The sequence below is a fragment of the Gossypium arboreum genome, chromosome 1 (genome assembly GCF_025698485.1).
Source record: "Gossypium arboreum isolate Shixiya-1 chromosome 1, ASM2569848v2, whole genome shotgun sequence".
NCBI lineage: Eukaryota > Viridiplantae > Streptophyta > Magnoliopsida > Malvales > Malvaceae > Gossypium > Gossypium arboreum.
In genome coordinates, this window is record NC_069070.1 from 109,259,137 (window position 1) to 109,273,976 (window position 14,840).

The 14,840-nt window shown below is 36.4% G+C and overlaps 1 non-coding gene across 1 annotated transcript; it reads left to right on the top strand.

The window, feature by feature from the left end:
• Positions 1–3,167: 3,167 nt before the first annotated feature.
• On the top strand, positions 3,168–3,274 carry LOC128281964 (small nucleolar RNA R71). The gene has a single exon (XR_008272265.1). It is a non-coding gene; the product is annotated as a small nucleolar RNA R71 (small nucleolar RNA).
• The last annotated feature ends 11,566 nt before the right edge of the window (positions 3,275–14,840 follow it).

Genomic DNA, 14,840 nt, shown 5'->3' on the forward strand with positions numbered 1-14,840 from the left:
ATGAAATGTATAACCTATGCAGGTACATTTGTGTCGTACTAAATTTTTGAATATGAAAAGCTCAGTCTCTGTAAAATAAGTATGTAAATGAAGCATGACATATATGCAAACGAATGAGCATGGTTAAGTTTATGAATTATTCTATGAAATGGTTATGAATCTTTATGGTTGAATTGTACTTATAAGCTTTAGTAGTTAGACCAATTGTATTTGGCTTACTAAGCTCTTTGTAGCTTACTCTATGTGATTAGTTTCTATTTTCTAGTTATTGTAGCTACTGAAGGCTCAGGGATAGTCGAGGATCGTCAACACACTATCGAACTCATTTTGATACTTTTAAAAGTGTACATATTTTAAAGTATGGCATGTATAGGCTAGAAGGTCTATGTATTAAGTTGTGGTAGAAGTTGTTAGTCCACAAGTGTTGCGCCAAAAGAATATTATAACTAGTGATAGCTATGATCGTGGTCAAGCAGGGCATGGCAGTCGTGGAGGACCTTTTCTAGTGGAGTTGCAAATTCCTAAGTAATAACTGCGATAACTCTTAACGAAATGGCCGAAAATATAAATTGCTTAATATAAATTGTAAAACCTAAAGATAAAGAAAAATAGTATTAAAGAGAAATAGGATAAAAAGTAAGTTAAAGAGATAAATAAAGATAAAAATAAAAATAAATAAAAGATGAATAGTAAGGGTTTATAAAGATATTGAGGCACACGTCGTGGGGCACACCCGTGTGGTCTTATTTCAGCTCGTGTGTTTCGTGGTTTTCAATTTTGGGCACATTGGTGCACACGGTCGTGTTGCACGGCCGTGTCATTTTGACAGTTTTGACCACGGGTGGTGGGCACGGGCGTGTCGCACGTCTATGTTAATTTGGCAGGATTGCCCATGGCCATGTCACACGGTCATGGCAACGTATCGAATCCCGTATTTTGGGAAAAATTTTGCTCTGCTTTCACACGGCCGTATCGCACGGTAATGACACCGCCCGTGGTATGAGCACAGCCTAAGGCACGCTAGTGGGCCTGGCCGTGTGGATTTGAAAAACCTGTATTCAAGGACTCAGTTAATGATTTAGATGTTAGAAAACTAAAATTTAAAGAAATCAACACCGTTAGTGCTCAGGTTGCCTCTCGAGAAGCGCTTATTTAGAGTCTAAGCTCAACTTACCTCTCTGTTGCATGGTCATGGTGGTGCGAGGAGTTTACACTCCTCATTCTTGCTATCAGTTTTATCAAAATAAGGTTTTAGACGAGTACTATTTACCTTAAACGTGCCAAATTTGGAATGAGTTACCTCGACTGTACCGTATGGGAAAATGTTAAGTATCGTAAAAGGGATTGCTCCATTAGGTTCAGAAGTGGTAATACGAGGGTCTGCTGCATCTAATAGTACTTTGTCTCCAACCTTAAGTTGATTTGGTAAAACTTTGAGTCTGTCATGGCGTGGTTTTGGTTTATCGTGTGTTCTCGATTTCTGTGTCTCCCATTCATCTAGTTTCTTGATCTGTAGCCTTCGTTCTTCATAGATGGGTTCTTTGTTGTTATTTGAACATGGCTCATTTATGCTCTTCGAATGTGTTTCTTGCAAAGAAGGTTACACCACATGATCTGTATTAATAGCATGATTTATACAACCACCCTCGATATTCGATGTGTTACTTGACTTACGAGCTTGAAGAGTGATTGTTTCATCACCCACACGAAGTGTGAGTTCACCTGTGCCAACATCAATAATAGTTCTGGGAATTGCTAAAAAGGGCCTTCCTAAAATTAAAGGCACATCACTGTCCTCTTCTATGTCTAGAACAACAAAATCAATTGGGAATATAAATTTATCGAATTTTACAAGTACATCTTCAATGATACCCCTAGGAAATCTAATGGTTTTATTTGCCAATTGAATGCTCATCCTAGTTTGTTCGGGTTTCCCAAAGCTTAGTTGTTTAAACATTTTATAGGGTATGACATTAATACTAGCCCCTAAATCAGCCAAAGCATTGTTAACGTTTAAACTACCAATTAAACAAGGAATAGTAAAACTCCATAGATCTTTCAACTTTTTGGGTAGCTTATTTTGTAGAATGGCTGAGCAAACTGCGTTCAACTCTACATGCGACGCCTCATCCAACTTCTATTTATTTGTTAAAAGCTCTTTTAAAAATTTAACTACGTTCGGCATCTGCGAAAGAGCTTCAATAAACGATAAGTTAATATGTAATTTCTTTAATAATTTAAGGAATTTACCAAATTGTTCGTTCGTGTGGTCTTTCCTTGTCGTATTGGGGTATGGTACACGAGGTTTGTACTCTTTACTTACCGGTTTTTACACATTGTGGTCCACCTCACCTTTACCTTTACTTACCATAATTCCTTGCCTCGGTTCTAGTTCAGGTTCAACTAACCCTTCTTCATCTCGAACTGTAATCGCATTGAGTTGCTCCCTTGGGTTCGGTTCGGTATTACTAGGCAAGCTACCTTGTGGTCGTTCAGAAATTAATTTGGCGAGTTGGCCTATCTGAGTTTCGAGCCCTTGGATCGACGCTTGTTGATTCTTAAGTGTTGTTTCAGTGTTTTGGAAACATGTCTCAGATACCGCTATGAATTTCGTTAGCATCTCTTTAAGATTCGGCTTCTTTTCCTGCTGGTAAGGTGGTTTTTGAAAACCTGGAGGATGTTGTGGTCTTTGATTTCCTTGGCCACCCCATGAGAAGTTGGGATGGTTCTTCCAACCTGCATTATAAGTGTTACTATATGGGTTATTTTGAGGTCTAGAATTATTGTTACCCATATATTGAACTTGTTCCTCCTCGGTGCTAGGGTTGAAGGATTGATATTCTGTGTGTACTCCTCCTCTATTTAAATCGCACCTCATCACTGGATGTACCTGAGTAGAACCACACAAACAGTCAATCTTTATATTTAAAAGTTCTACCTGGTTAGATAGCATAGTAACCGCGTCGAGGTTGAAGACACAGGCTACTTTTGTCGGCTTTGTTCTCATGACTTGCCACTGATAGTTATTCAGTGACATCTCTTCAATAAATTCGTAAGCCTCTTTCGGTGTTTTGCTGTTCAAATTTCCACCAGCGGCTGCGTCGATCAGTTACCTTGTTGAGCTGTTCACACCGTTGTAAAAAGTCTGAACCTGCAGCCATAGAGGTAACCGATAGTGAGGGCACCTCTTTAATAGGTCTTTGTATCTCTCCCATGCATCATACAGGGTTTCTAAATCCATCTGCACAAAAGAAGAGTTATCATTCCTCAACTTAGCTTTTTTAGCCAACGAAAAATATTTAAGTAAAAATTTTTTAGTCATTTGTTCCCAAGCAGTGATTGACCCTCGTGGTAACAAGTTCAACCACTATTTAGCTTTGTTCCTCAATGAAAATGGGAACAACTGAAGGCGTATGGCATCATCACAAATTCCATTGATCTTAAAAGTGTCGTAAAACTCCAGAAAATTCGCCAAATGAGTGTTTGGACTCTCGTACTGCAAACCATCAAACTGAACAAACTGTTGTATCATTTCAATCGTATTAGGTTTCAATTCAAAATTATTTGCAGCAATAACAAGCCTAACTATACTCGATTCAGTTCTTGTTAAATAAGGTTTAGCATAATCATACATAGTACGAGGAGTAGGATTCTGATTTATTGGATCTGCAGCAACCACAGGATGTAGCTGATTATTCTGATTTTCAGCCATCCCCTCGGTTGTAGTTTGACTATCGTCCTCTTGCCCTTCCTCTATGTATCGTAGGCTTCGCCTTACTTCTCTTCTGTTTCTGCGAGCTGTGCTTTCGATTTCACTATCGAAAAGTAAAGGTCCTGATAGATTTCTTCTAGTCATAAACTATAAAAACCTGCCAGAAGCAAATAAAAGAAATTTAGTAATATAAACAAAATTAAAATAAAATTTAACTTGCAATAAAATAATTGGCTAAAGTAATAAAAATTAAGCGTTCCTAATATCTTAGGTCCCTGGCAACAGCGCCAAAAACTTGATGCACGTGATAAGTTTTATATTTATGATTGATCGTACTTGAAAACTAACTATTATCATGATAAAGGCAAGCACACCTATCAAACAGTAGTATAGCTTATAGCAAGACCGGAATGTTGAACCCACAGGAACTAAAAGTACTAGTATTAACCTTCTTTTTATTAGCTAGCCTAAAAATAAGGGGATTTGCTTTATCTAAGCTAATTAACTAAACTAAGAATGCACAGGAAGTAAATTGGGGAAATACTTTTGGGAAAACTGATTGATTTGGACAATACCCAAGGGAAAATCCACCTAGAGTTCACTTGTTATTTGACTCTGAATTAGACAATTTATTCACTTGAGTCGATCCGTAGAAATCCATTATTTATATTATTATCTCTCTCAAGACTAACAACGTCTAACCTTAGGTTGATTAATTGAAATCTCTTTCTAATTAAAACCCCTAGTGTTGCATTAACTCGATCTATGGATTCCCTTATTAGGTCTGACCCTAATCCGGCAGATTTATGTTGCCCTATGTCTAGGGGTGCAATCAACTCCACTTAATTATGCTAGATCTACTCTTAACAGGGACTTTTACTCCTTTGAATAAGCACATCAATACTTGAATCAATATCCTGGAATATTAAAGCAAGAATTAAGAACAAATCAAGTATTTATCATATAATTCAGAAAATAGTAACAAGATCCGTCTTAGGTTTCATCCCCCCTTAGGTATTTAGGGGATCTAGTTCATATGTGTAAAAGAAAATATCTCAGAAGAATAATAATAACAAAACATAAAGAAACCCAAAAAAAAAACCCTGAAAGAAATTGAAGGGAGATCTTCAGTCTTGAAGGAGAATCCGACTTCTGAGATGGATCAATCGGCTTTCTTTGAGTAATTCCTTGCCTCCCACTCCGTGTGTTTTCTAGGTGCCCTTCTAGGGTGTTTATACAGGCTTTAGAATGCTTCCAAACCCTCAAAAGTGGCCTTTTTCGAATAAAACTAGACTTGGGCTCGACAGGGACACGCCCGTGTGGGGTGGCTTAGGCCGTGTTAGAGTCTGCTAAATAGACACGGGCATGTGGTCTACCCGTGTGAGGAAGTCCAGATCGTGTTGATTTCCCACGTTGACTCATTTTCTCCGTTTTGGCCCGTTTTTCTCTCTTTTTACTTTCCTATGCTCACCTAAGTTTAAAACATGGAATTAAAGGATTAGGAGCATCAAATTCCACAAATCTAATGACAATTCATCCAAAAATGTGCTTAAGCATGGGATAAAATATGTATAAATTATGACTTATGACCCAGAATCTAAAATCGTCATATAACACGCTCAAATCAGTAACGATTATACAAAAAATAAACCGAGTACTCCACAAAAATGCCCACATTCGGCTTCCAAAAACATTAAAATGCTTTCGCAACAGTGAACGAAAACAACCTATCGTTGTCCAATAGCAAACACAACCCTCAAATACGAATCCAATAGCAAAAGATCAAGAAAGTAAGAATGTTGATAGGACTTAAGATAAAACAAAATCACAATACCAAGAAATAATGAATGCAATGGCAGCCCAATTCGAAAATGACCAATAAAGAACAAAAGCCACGAAAAGAGAAAAAAAAATGGGAAAAGGGAAGAAAAGAATAGGATGCAATAGCAGAGATTGGAAGTGGTGGCGTGAAATTGAGGAATAATGGAACAAACGTCAAAAATGGGAGAATCACTTTTTGGGGAAAAAAACAAAATAATTTCACATCCCCATTTTTGTTATTATTAAAATATTATTATTTTAAACTAAAACCAAATCTAACTACCCACTAACCCCAAAATTCAATCCATACCCAACAGATTCCCTAGAGTTCAATTTTAACTCAACTTCTACTAACTGATCAACAAATAAAGAAATTAGCAAAAATGCTCTCACAGGGATTCGAACATATAACCTCAAGCACAAACCAAAGCATTTAACTGCTAGAGCAAACCACTTAAATTTTGTCAGAATTTAACAAAACAAGTAATATATTTTTATATTAGGGCGTTACAACTTTCCCCCTTAAAAGAAATTTCAACCTAAAAATTTACCAAATTCGAACAAATGCGGATATTGCTGTCAAATCGAGTCCTTAGGTTCCCAAGTGGCACAAAACCTTAACCAAAGGAATGTTCTTCCTCCTCAAGACCTTAATGTCTTGATTTAGAATTTGCATCAGCTCCTCCTCAAAGGTCAAATCCAGTCTTACCTCAATCTTTTCAACAAATACAATGTGAGATGGGTCAGACCGATACCGCTTTAACATGGAGACGTGGAACACATCATGAATACGATCAAACTCTGGAGGTAGTTCTAACTGATAGGTGACTGGTCTCACACGTTTCAAAATCCGATAAGGCTCAATGAGCTCAACTTGCCCCTACATCCAAACTGAATAACCTTCTTCCATGAAGATACCTTAAGAAAAATATGATCACCCATAGAATACTCGATATCTCTCCTCTTCAGATTCAAATATGACTTTTGTATATCAAAAGTTTCCTTCAGATGATCCCGAATCAGTCTAACCTTGTCTTCAGTGTCAAAAACTAACTCAGGGTAAAAACTGATCTCTCATCCAACTCAGCCCAACACAAAGGTGTATAACACTTACAACCATATAGAGCCTTCTAAGGTATCATATGAATACTGGAATGGAAATTGTTATTATCAGCAAACTCCGCCAGTGGATAAAGCTCCTCCCAACTACCTCGAAAGTCGATCACACAACTCTAAGACATATCCTCCAGTATCTAAATTACCCTCTCAGATTGTCTATCTATCTGAGGTTGGAATGCAATACTGAAGTCCAATCGACTACTCAAAGCTTCATGAATTTTTTTCCAGAATCGAGAAGTGAAGCGAGAATCTCTATTAGAGATAATTGAGGCCGAAACCCCATTAAGTCTAACGATCTTAGAAATATACATTTTAGCCCATTTTTAAAGGGAATATTCTATCCTGACAAGAAGAAAATGAGCAGACTTGGTCAAACGATACATGATGACCCAAACAGAAACCTTCTTAGTGGGTGTTAAGGGCAACCCACTAATGAAATCTATAGTCACCCGTTCCCATTTCCAAAAGCGAATCTTAACGGTTTGAAGGAAACCAAAATTTACTGGCATGTCAAACAATAAGAAACAAAATCTAATACCTCCCATTTTAAACCAAACCACTAGTATTGCAACATCCCAAAAATCTGAGGTTAGTAGAATTGGGTTTGTAAATCAAGAGAGAGTTGTCATGCGTTAATTTTTGTAATTTATCTATGCATTTTTAGGAAACAAATGAGGTATTGGTTTATTGGTTAAGTGTTAGTGAAATGTTTCTTGAAACCCAAGTTCAAATCCATTCTCTCTCACCATTTTTATTATTTTGCAAATTTTGCCATAAATCCTAATATGCGACATGCCTTGTTTTTAAAATAAATATTGCAAAATTATTTCAAGGATGAGGAAAAAGCCTAATGGTTAAAAGAAATATGAGAAAGCATGAAAATTAAATGAGGTCCCAAGTTTGAATCCCTTCCCTTGCGAAATAATTAAATTTTGCAAAATCCCTTCTTTTTCTTTTAATGTGTGTGCCATCCATACCCTTGAATCCTAAGTATAAATATAAATTTTTATTTTATTTTTCAGCCTTTAATTCAAATTTTACCTACCCAAGCCGTTCACCCTCTTCCTCTTCTCTTTTCTCTTCAATTTTCTTTCTTTCTCCCATTGTTGTCGTTGCCTACACCTAGTTTTACTGTCTATTTCTTTTCTTTTTCTTTTTCTTTTTTCCACAAGATTTGTTAACATATTCTCCACCATATTGCTGTAATCTTTCCTCATTAAAATGAGCCCCAAATCTGAAATCTTGAATTCCAAGATCAATCCGAACATTGCCAAGAAAGTGCCATTGTCGTTTCTCTCAACTAGCTTGGGTCAGGTCTCTTCTCTCTTTAATTTCTTAATTAATATTGTCCATTCAAAACATAAATTTCCAGATATGGAAGTTTGAGGATTTTAAATTATTTTAAAGGTATTTTTCTAGAATTTAATGAGACCTCAAACCATTTTAAAATTCAGCCCCAATTTTGGCCACCGCGAGTGGTAGTGCGTGCACCTATGGGCAAGAAAAGAGGCTGTTTTGTATCTTGCCTCTTGGGATTAATTTGAGTTATTTAACCCTCCTAATCAGCTTTTAAACCCATTTCAATTAGGTAAAAACGTTCTTGATTGATTGGCTATTCGGATCCCACAAATCGTGAAACGTAAGTGCAATTAAGGGTAACTAGTTTGTTATTTCGACATAGTTTTTGGGTAAAGGTTATGATTTGATTAAATGAAGGAATTTAATAATTAATTAGATACTTTTTTCCAGTATATTATTGAATTAGGTTCAAACCCAAATGCCTCAAATCATCCGTAAAGGTGAAGAACGATTGTACGTACGGTTTGCATCGATATAGTGTAAGGAATCTAACTAGTTTGGATTCATAAAATAATTATAATTTCAATGATTCGTTTGAACTCATAAGTGGGTGTTTGGGGCTGGTTTAATGTTAAATTGATTGAATTTATACTGAATTTTGGTTTCGTTTAAGGAATTATTAAGGAAAATTGGAAGATTCGCTAGTGTGCTGCGCGGAAGCGAAAAATAAGGTGTGGGTCCTAAACTCATAAAATTGTTTGAAAATGTTAAATATCATGTTATATTTGATAAATTAGCTTCTTGATTGGATTGGCTTAATAGTCAAGTTATTTATTTTGTGAGTGGCTGAACCAGGTATGTTTCGAGCCTTAAAAGACTGACATGTTGGCAAAATTGCTAGTTTGATAGTATGAATGTTTGATTAAGTTTGTAACTACATATTTAAGTTAAGAGATATGAGAATGTTTGATTGAATGATACAATGTGTTGAGATATTAACCTTATATATGATTTAAATGCATGAGACATTTATTATATTGTGTATTGAAAAGGGTGTTATTTATGCACAATGAAAACCCGTAAAGTATGTGAAATTGGACGATATTGATTGATACCAACACAATGGTAATTTGAAAGATTAGAACATTGTTTCCATTTACTGAAAGTATGTGATTATTAAAGACTTCCTGAGCATGTCAAATGAATGTGAAAAGTATTGATATATGATTATGTATGAGATTGTGTGACATATTGCATATGCATTGGGTTGGAATTTTGTGGTTGACAAAGGAGTTACGTGGAGTACCGGCGGCATATTAAGGCTGCATTATTTGTAGTTAGTGCACTGCACCTGGAGTACCGAGGGCATTGGCGATTTTATTGCATATTACATGTTATTGGCGATTGTATCGCACTATTTGATATCTGGCAGATTTTCTACATTATTGATTATTCGGTGGTTTTACCACATCGAGCTATGCTCATAATGTTTTGGAGTTTGGCAGACGGGTTCTGGGGAACTCGTGGTGTGTAGCGGATGGTATGTGTTTGGCAGACAGGCTCAGCATTCAGAGAATCACCTTGGACCTCATTCTTAATAAGTAATATTAAGTCTTTATTGGGTTTGGCTTGTAAATTTTTAATTATCTCTGATATGTGGCTTGGTAACTTTTCTTTTGGGAATTTTTGTATGCATGAATTACTCAAGCATAATAACCAGATAATGCATGATATCGAGCTTAAGTAAAATTTGATATTGTTCCGTAGTTTCCACTACATTGCAAATGAATTGTTTTTGAAAAACAAATCGATAAGGCAACTAATTTTCCAAAATGACTTGAAAAATGGTTTTTCTGCTGCATTAGTTTAACTTCGAGTTTTTTTTTAAAGAAGAGCGACAAGCGAACGGTTTTTCTAAAACAACAATTTCAATAATAAAATGAATCCTAAGCATACACGACCTAATGAATGAATGCTTTTAAGCTAACTCAAAGTACAACTACAATTTTCTCTAAAATGAGTTTTTTTTAAGTATTAAAAAGTAACGTAAGTTAGCTTAGCCATTTCGGTGGCTAATGTAGCCTTCTCAATCTAGCCATGACGTCTAGGATGGGTTTGGGAGGTTACAAGTATAACTCTCAAAGATCTCGATACATCTTGTTCCCACTGAGATGCATAGTATAAGGGCTACTATGCGCTTCTCACATAATAGATTGCCTCAAATCAGATTCATTAGGCACACAAACTCGATCTAGAAAACACAGAACCCTATCACTATTCAGCCTAAAATCAAAAGTACTACCTGCCTCAACTTGTCGAAACCGCGAGATCAAAGAATCATCTCCTAATTGTTTAACACAAATCTGATCAATCCAAGTCAGCTTAACTTGTAACTCGGCTAATAGAATAAAATTATCAAAAAAACTTAGGCGAACAAACATCACCTTCAGATCGGTCATCACTCTATGACTAAAAGCATCAGCCACAATATTAACCTTACCAGAATAATACTCAAACATGCAGTAATGATCCTTAAGCAACTCAATCCATCTACGTTGCCTAAGGTTCAACTCCTTCTTAGTAAGAAGATACTTGAGGCTCTTATGATCGGTGTAAATGATACACCTCCTACTATACAGATAATGTTTCTATATTTTCAAAACGAAGACAATGACAACCAACTCTAGATCGTGCATCAGATAGTTGCCTTTGTATGACTTAAGTTTTCGGGATGCATAAGCCACTACCTTACCATCTTGCATCAGAATACAACCAAATCCAACATGTGATGCATCATTATAAACCATAAACTTCTTGCCAGATTTAGGCTGTATCAGAATGGATGTCTGATTCAAAATAGATTTGAACTTCTCAAAGCTTGATTACTGCTCACCAGCCCAGAAAACGGTTCGTTCTTACGCAACAACTTAGTTAAAGGAGCTACAATAAGCGAGAATCCCACAACAAACCTTCAATAATAACCTGTCAAACTGAGGAAGTTACATCGACCATATTTATTGGTTGTTTCCATTCAATTACAGCCTCAATCTTTTTAAGGTCGACTCGGATCCCCTTAGCAAAGACCACATATCCCAGAAAAGTAACTTCCCTCAACCAGTACTCACACCTGCTCAACTTAGCATAGAACTTTTTCTCACAAGTATCTGCAAAACTACTTTAAGATGCTCATCATGATCCTCCTTAGTCTTAAAGTATACCAAAATATCATCAATGAAAACCATAAAAAACTTATCCAAATACGGCTAGAACACCCGATTCATAAGCTCCATGAACGCAGCTGGAGCATTTGTTAAACTAAATGACATAACTAGGAAGTCGTAGTGCTCATAATGAGTCCTAAAGGCAGTCTTATGTACATCAGCCTCTTTAACCTTAAGTTGATGGTACCCAAAATGGATATCTATCTTAGAAAATACAAAGGCCCCACAAAATTGATCGAACAAGCCATCAATCATCGAAAGCGGGTGCTTATTCTTTATCGCCAATTTATTAAGTTGACTGTAATCCACACATATCCTCATAGTACTATCTTTCTTCTTTACGAACAAAATCAGTGCTCCCCAAAGAAACACACTAGGCCAAATAAACCCACGATCGAGAAGTTCTTAAAACTGAGCTTACAGTTCCATAAGCTCCATATATTCTATGCGTTAGGGAGTGATGGACACCGGAACAATACTCTGTAGGATCTTGATACCAAACTAGACCTCCCTATCTAGAGGCAATCTTGGCAACTCCGTGGGGAAAATATCCAGAAATTTCCTAATAGTGTGAATCTCCCTAGCAAAGGTACCTACAGAAGTCGAATCACGCACAAAGGCCAGAAATGCCTCACACATTTTCTGAACTAACTTTTTGGCTACTAAAGCAGATATTAGATTGGAGAAGTAATCTCAACACTCGCCAATCATAATAACCTCCAAGTCACCCTCAGATCTCAAAGTGACCATCTTAGTGACACAGTCTAAGCTAACTTGATGCTCCACGAGCCAGCCTATTCCTAATATCAGATCAAATTCTCTGAATGATAACTCCATTAAATTAGCCAGAAGCACAACTCTTACTGCTTGAACCAATGGACTAATCATAGAAACCTCACTAAAAGTTCTTTCAACAAAAATACCCAAATTCATTGATACAGAACTAACTATATAAGAATGTATTGACTTATATCTCACAATGCAAAATATGAAAAAATACTAATAAAAAACGTAGTAGCGATGGCGTCAGTGGTGTCTCTGTCCTCGTGGCACTTAGCCGCGTAAACCAATACAGGCTATCTAGCCTCTACCTGATTTACACATCTACCCGGTGCCCTCTGTCCTGTACCCAAACAATTATCACCTCTGGTGTGTCCACGGCTCCTAGGTGGATATTGTACTGCCCTCTGATGTTGAACCAAACCTAGAGCTAGAGCTTGCACCTGATCAGAGTGAAGTGGACAATCCCTGACGCGGTGCTCCATCGACCAGCATTGCAAAACAAGCTCCCAAAATCCTCCAACATTCGCCAAGATGACATCTAACACAATCCTCACAAACATAGGTCACAGTAACAGTAACTGGTGCCTTTACCCATAGAGGCCCATCAAACTTCTCCCATTTCTTAGACCGATGAACAGAGCTAGAGGGCTTTAAATCCCTCTTAATCTTAGTTTGACCTCTCCCTTTATTCCTTTTTTCACGCTCAATGTGCTTAACCTCCTCAGAAATATTTGCATTTTCCACCGAGACGAAAAAAACTTACTCCCTCTGTGAAGCTATCATAGCCTTGAGGTCATACCTCAGCCAATTCTCAAACCGAATGCTGTTATCGTAGTCAGTCGACACAAGCCCAAGAACATACTTGCTCAGTCTCAGAAACTCAGCCTCACACTCGGCCATGGTTCTATCCCTTTGAGTAAAGCTTAAAAACTCATGTCTACGAGCCTCTATATAACTCGCCCCCACATATTTTCTCTAGAAAGTATTCTTAAAATATTCCTAAGAAATTTGATCAGACTAAGTACCCTCCTCAATAGTCAGCTACCACTGATAAGTTTCATTGCCAAGCAATGACACTACACCCTTTAATTTCTTCTCAAGGGTGTAGTCGATATAATTCATAATCCTTTTTGCGGCTTCCAACCAATATTTGACTATAGTTGCTACGACTCCAATGACGCCCTTAAAAAAGTCATCACCGTTAGACCTAGTGTTTCACTTGTATCCAAATTGGGCATACTGCCCATCAAGAACAGCTCAGCTCGAGCTCCTCTTTAGTGCTTGCTGCACCCACGAATACTTCATCCATAAGTTCTATGTGCACTCATTGTATGTTATCTACATTACAAAGTTTTATGTATCAATTCAAATTTTCTTATGAAATGCCTTATGTCAAAAATCTTATCAGAGTATTTTTCAATATCACTATAGTTTTGAACTAAAGTATAAGTATTTCTAATACTACAATATTTTTTCTAACTAAACAGTATAACCAAAGTATTACTTACCAGATTAGCCTCGGAGTCTCGATATTTCATAATAATATTTTTTAGATTTAAACAAAAAGAATTTCTATTTAAAAAATAATTTTCACAAAATTTTGAAACAAAATAACAACCTGAGTTTTAAACTTGGCTCTGATACCACCAAATGTAACACATCAAACTCGGCCTAGACGTTATGGCCAGATCTGGAGAGGTTATCATAAATCATTTAAAAACCCAGAATTTGTTTGTCTTGAAAGAAGGTCGTTAGCTCTTGTTATTCAAAAATTTAGTTTATTAGAGAACATATCCTTCTTATTCGATTTGATGAAACTGTTGTTTATATATGTAAATTTTTAAACGTTTAAGTTTGCAGTTGAAAATCTTAGTTACGTCCTATTCTGAAATCACGATTTGTAATTGTAAATTCCCCCATTTTGTAGATCAAGTCTAAATCCACCAAAAACGTTTAAAATAGTTAAAATCAAAAGATAAAATCCCAAAAGTTAAAATAATCCATAAAACATCCAAGAAAAACCTCAAAAACAAAAATAGTATAATCACGAAAAATAGAATATTTAACTGAAGAGTTTAACTAAGCTTCATCGCACTGAACCATCCTAAATCTAAGGGTTACCTGAAAGTAAATAGACATATTGAGAGTGAGCTTATAAGTTCAGTGTGTAACTTAGAAAAAAAATAGAATTATAGATTTAATTTCAAATATAAATCCTAACAGAACAGGCACCGAACATATATCATCTATATAAACAGAACTAGATGCAAATTTACAAAACATATATCATATATAGAAACAGAACTAGATGTAGATTTACAATTCTAACCCCATCCGCTACATACCATATAGGATATAAAATACCCATCCAACCCTATACACCACTTAGTGTCGGTATATCACTTTTCAAAATATTTACAGCTTAGCTGCAAGATCATTAGGCGATTTATAGCCAAGAACATATATACATGTGGTTGTGCCACCAAATACAGCAGATAATTAAACTGGCAACACTTTTTCTACAACACAGATCCCATCCCAATGCACATACAAAATTAACATAGCCAGAATTACATGTCACACATGCTCATATAACATATTATAATTACACAGTACATAACATACTTAACATATATCTTACCATACATGCAAACATATATCAAATTTTACACTAACAAAATAATAGTAATCATGTTTTACAGTCCAAATTGTACCATACAGACCGTACGGGAGACCCACATAGGACTCGTATGACATACGCGTGCTTAGGGAAAATTTTTAAATTTTGGGCCTACATGCCCATATGGCCTACTTGGCCAGCCCAATTGCCCAGGCCGTGTGAGACACACGATCTAGCACATAGTCTGTCACACGACACATGGCCT